The sequence below is a fragment of the Trachypithecus francoisi genome, unplaced genomic scaffold (assembly GCF_009764315.1).
Source record: "Trachypithecus francoisi isolate TF-2019V2 unplaced genomic scaffold, Tfra_2.0 Lachesis_group10, whole genome shotgun sequence".
Taxonomy (NCBI): Eukaryota; Metazoa; Chordata; class Mammalia; order Primates; family Cercopithecidae; genus Trachypithecus; species Trachypithecus francoisi.
This window is the reverse complement of record NW_022681455.1, coordinates 21,715,641-21,722,832: the sequence shown is the minus strand read 5'-3', so window position 1 is coordinate 21,722,832 and position 7,192 is coordinate 21,715,641.

Here is a 7,192-nt window from a genome sequence, read left to right as displayed (position 1 = left end):
GACCAGAACACCTAGACATACATATACACATGTAAAATAAATATTTTATATTTTCTCACAAATATCTACTGGACCCTACTTTAACACTGGAAGACGTCTTTTCTTTTAGTACCAGAAGTGCCCTGATCTAGCATCACAGAACTCTCCTTTCACTGTCCTATATTATTTCTGACTCTGATTATGAAGGTTCTGATAACATGTGCCTGTGGAATGCACCCTCTTGGCTAATAGAAGCATCACTGTAGTCACGATCCCTGTTCAGGAGACTCTGGTTTTAACCTGATTGGGACCTGACTGGTATCTGTAGGATAAAAGAGAAATGTTGCTGAGTAGTGAAGAGAATATGTCCAGACCTCCAGTCAGAGGCAGAAAAGGAAGGAGGATGGGAGGGAACTGAACTAATCTTCATTCTTCCAGAAGAGATACGGAGGCTGGAAAACATCTCATATATAACAGCCAAATCACAGCTCACTCCTTTTTATGCTCCTTTCTATAAGGCACTTAGGGAAAAGAAAAATAAATGTTAAAAAAAAAGTTTCTTTTTTTCCCTTAGTTTTTATTCTTTTAGCCAAGTTGTGACAAGCCACTGATTTCTACCCTATAAATTATTTAAAATTCCACCTTCGCATCGGGATTGGAAAATCAATCTCCCTGATTAAAAAGTGAGCAACTTCACGTTTCTAAATGTCTCTTTAATCTTTTAATTATGTCTGGTTACAGACAGCGTGAGTCTCAAAGAAGCAGAGAGCTGCACCCTGTGCTAACTCAACTCAAAAAAATCCATAAGTCCATCAGCCTTTTTACTTAGCCATCTGGCATTATTGCTGTCAGGTAGTACTGCTTTCAGAAATACTGCCTAATGGATGACTCGGATCCTCTCATTAACATACTTCTATCTCAAGGTTGCATGTAAAGTTTCATTGGTTCTAATTTCTCCAACTAAAACGAAATACTATAGGATCTAACTGGAGACTTTGCAGATATGAAGGTCCAGTTTAATAAAAAGGCTTGAGGCATGCAAATATTTGTGTATAGGCCTGAGAATTCTTTTTTTTTTTTCCAGACAGAGTCTTACTCTGTCAATCAGGTTGGAGTGCAGTGGTGCACTCTTGGCTCACTGCAATCTCTGCCTCCTGGGTTCAAGTGATTCTCCTGCCTCAGCATCCTGAGTAGCTGGGATTATAGGTGCCTGCCACCATGCCCGGGTAAATTTTATATTTTCAGTCGAGACAGAGTTTCACCATGTTGGCCAGGCTGGTCTCAGACACCTGGCCTCAAGCAATCTGCCCACCTCAGCCTCCCAAAGTGCTGGGACTACAGGCATGAGCCACTGCGCCAGGCCATAGGCCTGAGAATTCAACCAAAGCCCAACATCATAAACAGTGCAAGCTAAGGTAACCTAGTCAAATGTATACATTTGTAAATTGACTCCGGGTGCCAAGATTTTTGAAAGAAAAGTTACAAGCACTTCAACAACCCAATTACTCATGAAAAAACTGCTCTTTTCTAGTGAGCTAGATGAAAAAACAGTCTCCAGAAGGCTTTCAAATGTAAGCAACAGATTACTACGTGCAAAACAATGGGAGGGAGATCCAGGTAAGCTTTCCAGTGACTCTTGGAGAAGTCATTTATTACCTGTGTTGTTTGAAAATGCAGTGAAGTCTGTGATAGTGTGGCTCAAGAAACCAAAGTATTTCAAAACCCAAAACTCAGACACGCAGACAGCTCTTCTTAACTCTACTCCCTGAGGACCTTCAGCAGAAATCCCAGCTGACTAACTGGCTTTCTTAAACACTGTAAACCACTGTTTTAAAATATTCTTGCCATGATATGAATTGCACTGCAAATGTCACAGCCCCCTTTCAAAGTGTCTAATGGAGCAAAGGCACGACACTTAGCATTTTAAGGTTCAGTGTAAACAGAGACCAGAGCCAAGGCTCCAGAGAGACTCCTTTGAGTTGAAGTGGTGGATTCTGTTTCCCTCACTTGCAAGTCTTTGCATGGGTGGCATGCATGGTCATACAAAACAGGGTGAATCTGAAGCACCACAGTAAATGATTGCAGGCAAGAGGAGAGATTTCCTGGGCAGGTACAATAGTAAATGACATCAGAAGTCAACCCTGCCTTCGGCCTGGCAAACTCAGTGGGTTTCCTTGGTCTAATGTAGGCTGGGCACTACCCGCACCTAGTGGAGGTAATGAGACAGCCAGGTGGGAGGTGATCCCTGGAGAAACTCTAGCTGACCTGCCCACTAGGGTGGAGCCTCAGGAAATTCGTGCCCTTTGCACCAGGGAGGAGCCTGGTCCCTCCTCTTCCTGTGTGGAAACTGGGATTCCAACAGCTGGATGCAAAGCGCTCTAGTGGCGATTCTGGTCTAGGGAGAGTCCCTGTTTTCCCCTTTTCTTACTGTTTTACCCAATAAAACCGTCTTACTCACCATTCACATTGTCTGGGAGCCTGAATTTTTGTGGCCATGGGACAGAGAACCCCATCTTTAGCTGAACTAAGGAAAAGTCCTGCAACAGTGACTTGTTCCAGCATCTTGTCCACCATGTGCTTAAAACTCTTGGTTTAGAGGACAACCTCTTTTTCTTTTCTTTTCCTTTCTTTTCTTTTCTTTTTTTTTTTTTTGGAGACAGAGTTTGGCTCTTGGCTCTTGTTGACCAGGCTGGAGTGGTCAACAAGATTGATCTTGTCGATCAAGTGGTCAATGGCTTGATCTCAGCTCACCGCAACCTCTGCCTCCTGGGTTCAAGCGATTCTCCTGCCTCAGCCTTTCAAGTAGCTGGGATTATAGCCATGTGCCCCCACACCCGGCTAATTGTGTATTTTTAGTAGAGACAGGGCTTCTCCATGTTGGTCAGTCTCCTCTCGAACTCCCGCCCTCAGGTGATTCGCCCACCTCCGCCTGCCTCGGCCTCCCAAAGTGCTGGAATTAACAGGCATGAGCCACTGTGCCCGGCCGACAGCCTCTTTTCCTATCCTTGTGTTTTACCAGTCACCATCTGAATCTCTTGGAAATAACAGGGATTTGTATTCTCGAATATTTTTCTAATTTCAGCACTAGATGCCTAAGAATCCAACCTTAAGCTAATTTAGATGCCCCAAGTAAGCTGATGTGCTATTATAATGGTGTGATGACTTCCCTTATAAAAACAACTTCAAAATGCTGCGTGTTTATGTACTTAAAAATTTTTATTTTAAATCTCTTTTGTCTGAAGCCTTGTAATCTTCTTTGGAAAACACACACTGTACCTGTTTTATTTTTCCTAGGGGATTGGAAGGATCTTCATCTCAAAGCACTGCTTCAGAGCTGAGCTTATTTAAAGTCAGGAACAGTGAATCAACAGAAATTGTCAAACATTCATTAGGCATCCACATGGGCCAAGTGACAAAAGGGTTACAGGGATAATTAAACATATATATAAGTTTATATATACACATTTAATATATAAACATATATATGTTTAACCCATATATGTTATTTAATATATAATATATTAAACATATATATATATTATAAACATATATAAATATATATTATAAACATATATAAATATATTATATAAACATATATAAACATATATAAATATATTATAAACATATATAAATATATGTAAATATATTATATAAACATATATAAATATATGTAAATATATTATATAAACATATATAAATATATGTAAATATATTATATAAACATATATTATATAAACATATATGTTAATATATTAGACGTATATATTATAAAAGTTTAAATATAAAGGTAATATATGTAAACATACATAAGTTGAACATGTATGTTAATCTACATTAAATGTAAATTAAACAGATATGTTTATATATTAAACTATATATTATAAAAGTTAATATATATAAAGGTAATATATTACACATGATATATAAGATATGTTATATATAAGATAGTATATTATATATTTTATATACATTGTAAGATATATAATATATAAAATATTTACAAATTATATATGTAAAATATAATATATAAACATATATTATATTTTTATAATATGTATTATAATCATTAATATAATATATAAAATATATAATATAATTATGTAATATAATAAAATATATTATATATTATATAATTTTATTTATATAATATTAATATATATAATATATACATATAACTTTTAACATATATAAGTTTAATTAGCCATATATTATTAAAGAGAGAGATCAGTTTAGAGTTAAAATCAAGAGAAACATGCTAAAATAACTAAGTAATGCAAGGTAGAATAAGATCAATTCCAAAAGAGAGTAACACTGATTTATGTGAAAAAGGTAAGTTTGCATTTTAGGTATATCAATTTTGAATTTCCTAAGAGACAGAAATGAGTGTGCAGATTAGTCCTCATTGGCATAGAAGTAGTAACTGGAGCCCTCAGAGTAGATGAGATACCCCAAGGGGGAAAAAAGAACAGAAAGACATGATTAGCAGTAATATTGAAGGTAGAGGAGAATCGTAAAAAGGTAAACTCAAAGAAGTCCTCGTAAAAGAGTTTAATGAAAAAAAGGTATTTAAAAGGTGTATTGCAGAGAGCTCAGGAAACACCAACAGAGAAGAGGTCATTGGTTGTGGGTTCCTTTGGAGCAAGGTCTGTGCCAAGTACAGTCAGGAATAAACAAGGGAAGAGGGAGGCATGGCCTCAGCACACGAAGGACTTCCAACATCGTTGGGAGGACAAACCTGATAGAAAGAACGGTATTAAAATGTAGTGCTAAATTCTAAATTGCGTGATGCCAATGATGGTAGCTGGGACATTCTCTGATGGTCAGCGGTGCTGGCTACCAACGTGACTTTGACCCCACAGGGTGCAGAGGGAGATATTGTTCAGATTGCTGCAGTAAGAACAGCATTGAGGCTAGGATTTTTTTTTTTTTTTTAATAGCACTGATGTAGCATCATTGCTTAAGATAGATAACGATGAAAGGTGGTTTAAACAAACATTGCTCCTCCATTCGCAAATGTATTAGTGAATGGAAGATGCAACCGGAAATTACTACACTCCAGCTCTGTGGGCGGAAGCTACAAACACATGAAAAATCACACGAACTCTTCAACTCACTGTCTTCTCTTGTCTTTTTATTTTCCTTGCAGGGCCTCACAGCCAAATCCTCTCTTATCGCCTGTGGGGCTGCTAAGGGAAATGATTGCCAAATGGGCTTTTAAACTCAGAATGGCGACAACCTGATGCTTTAGACATAATGCCTCTTTCCCTTCAGAGGCACCTTTTTTATATTCTTTTTTTTTTTTTTTTGAGACGGAGTCTTGCTCTGCCGCCCAGACTGGAGTGCAGTGGCCGGCTCTCAGCTCACTGCAAGCTCCGCCTCCCGGGTTCACGCCATTCTCCTGTCTCAGCCTCCCAAGTAGCTGGGACTACAGGCGCCCGCCTCGTCGCCCGGCTAGTTTTTTGTATTTTTTAGTAGAAACGGGGTTTCACCATATTAGCCAGGATGGTCTCGATCTCCTGACCTCGTGATCCACCCGTCTCGGCCTCCCAAAGTGCTGGGATTACAGGCTTGAGCCACCGCGCCCGGCCTTTTTTTTTATATTCTTACCACAGTGTACCTAAGCATGGCTGGATCTGAAGTGTTATTTGAGTGTTTTAAATAAAGTGTTAGTGTTTTTTTAGCTCTATTTGCAGCACTAGTAATCCAGGAGCTTAGAAAAGAGTGGTGGTTTATTAGTACCAGCAAATAATTAAGGAAGTGCAGTCTGAAGGAAGAAAGTGGCCAACAATGATTCATATAGCAGGAAAATATCTCAACCCTTAGAATTCAAACATTCCTTTATTCATTCATACATTCAATACATATGCATGAAGTGCCAACTTTATTTTACCCAGCATTGCACTAAGGGTGGGGCTACACAGAAAAGTAGCATGTGGTCTCTGCACTTGAGAAGTTCAAGGTCTGGCCATTGAAGGAAGAAAAAATAATTATCTACCGTTTATTTTGCATCTATGTCCCATCAAGAACTGCCCTGGGGTCCTTTATTTATTTCTGCTCGTTCAATACATAATGAGTCTGTGAGTGAGGCTGACATAATAGAACACTGAGATGTCCCAAAATCAAGTAACCTAACCAAAGTCTCACAGCTAATATGGGAATGCAAACCTAGCTGCCCTGGCCTCAAAGACCATGCTCTTTCTACTGCACCTTGAGGCCTCCCTGAAATGAATGCAGCCTTCAATCTGCCCTCAAAGATTACACAGACAAGTTTACAAATAATAACAATATGATTGCTTTAATAATAACACCACTTCCAAGGCTTACTCAGGTCTCTTCTCAGCACTGAAGAAGACTTTGGAACCCACCTATGACACTGCATACACTCTGCTTCTTTTCTTTTTTTTTTTTTTTTGTCACCCAGGCTTGAGTGCCGTGGTGTGATCTCAGCTCACCGTAACCTCTGCCTCCTGGGTTCAAGCGATTCTCCTACCTCAGTCTCCCGAGTAACTGGGACTACAGGCACCTGCCACCACGCCCGGCTAATTTTTTGTAATTTTTTTTAGTAGAGATGGGGCTTCACTGTGTTAGCCAGGATGGTTTTGATCTCCTGACCTCATGATCCACCTGCCTTGGCCTCCCAAAGTGCTGGGATTGCAGGCGTGAGCCATTATGCCCAGCCGACACTGCATATATTCTGAAGGGCAAACACTGGAGTGTCTTCTGAGGAGAAAATGTGTGTTTTGTGCTTCTTGCCCTCTCTAATGATGTCTTCTGTAAGGTATAGGGTCTGCTAAGATACAGCTATATGGATACAGCTATATCCCCCTAAAGGGGAATAGTGCTTCCTTTCTTTTGGGTGCATATTTCTACACTAAAACTAATTACGTCTCATGGTCCTTACCTGTTTTCCTTTTTTATTTTCATTTTTTTGAGACAAGGTCTCACTCTGTCACCGAGGCTGGAATACAGTGGCACAATCAGGGTTCACTGCAGCGTCAACCTCCCAGGCTCAAGCAATCCTCCCACCTTAGCCTCCTGAGTAGCTGGGATTACAGGTGCAAGCCACTATGCCCAGCTAATATTTGTATTTTTTGTAGATATGGGGTTTCGCCATGTTGCCCAGGCTGGTCTCGAACTCCTGGACTCAAGCACTCCACCTGCCTTGGCCTTCCATAGTGCTGGGATTACAGGCATGAGCCTCTGTGCCCGGCTA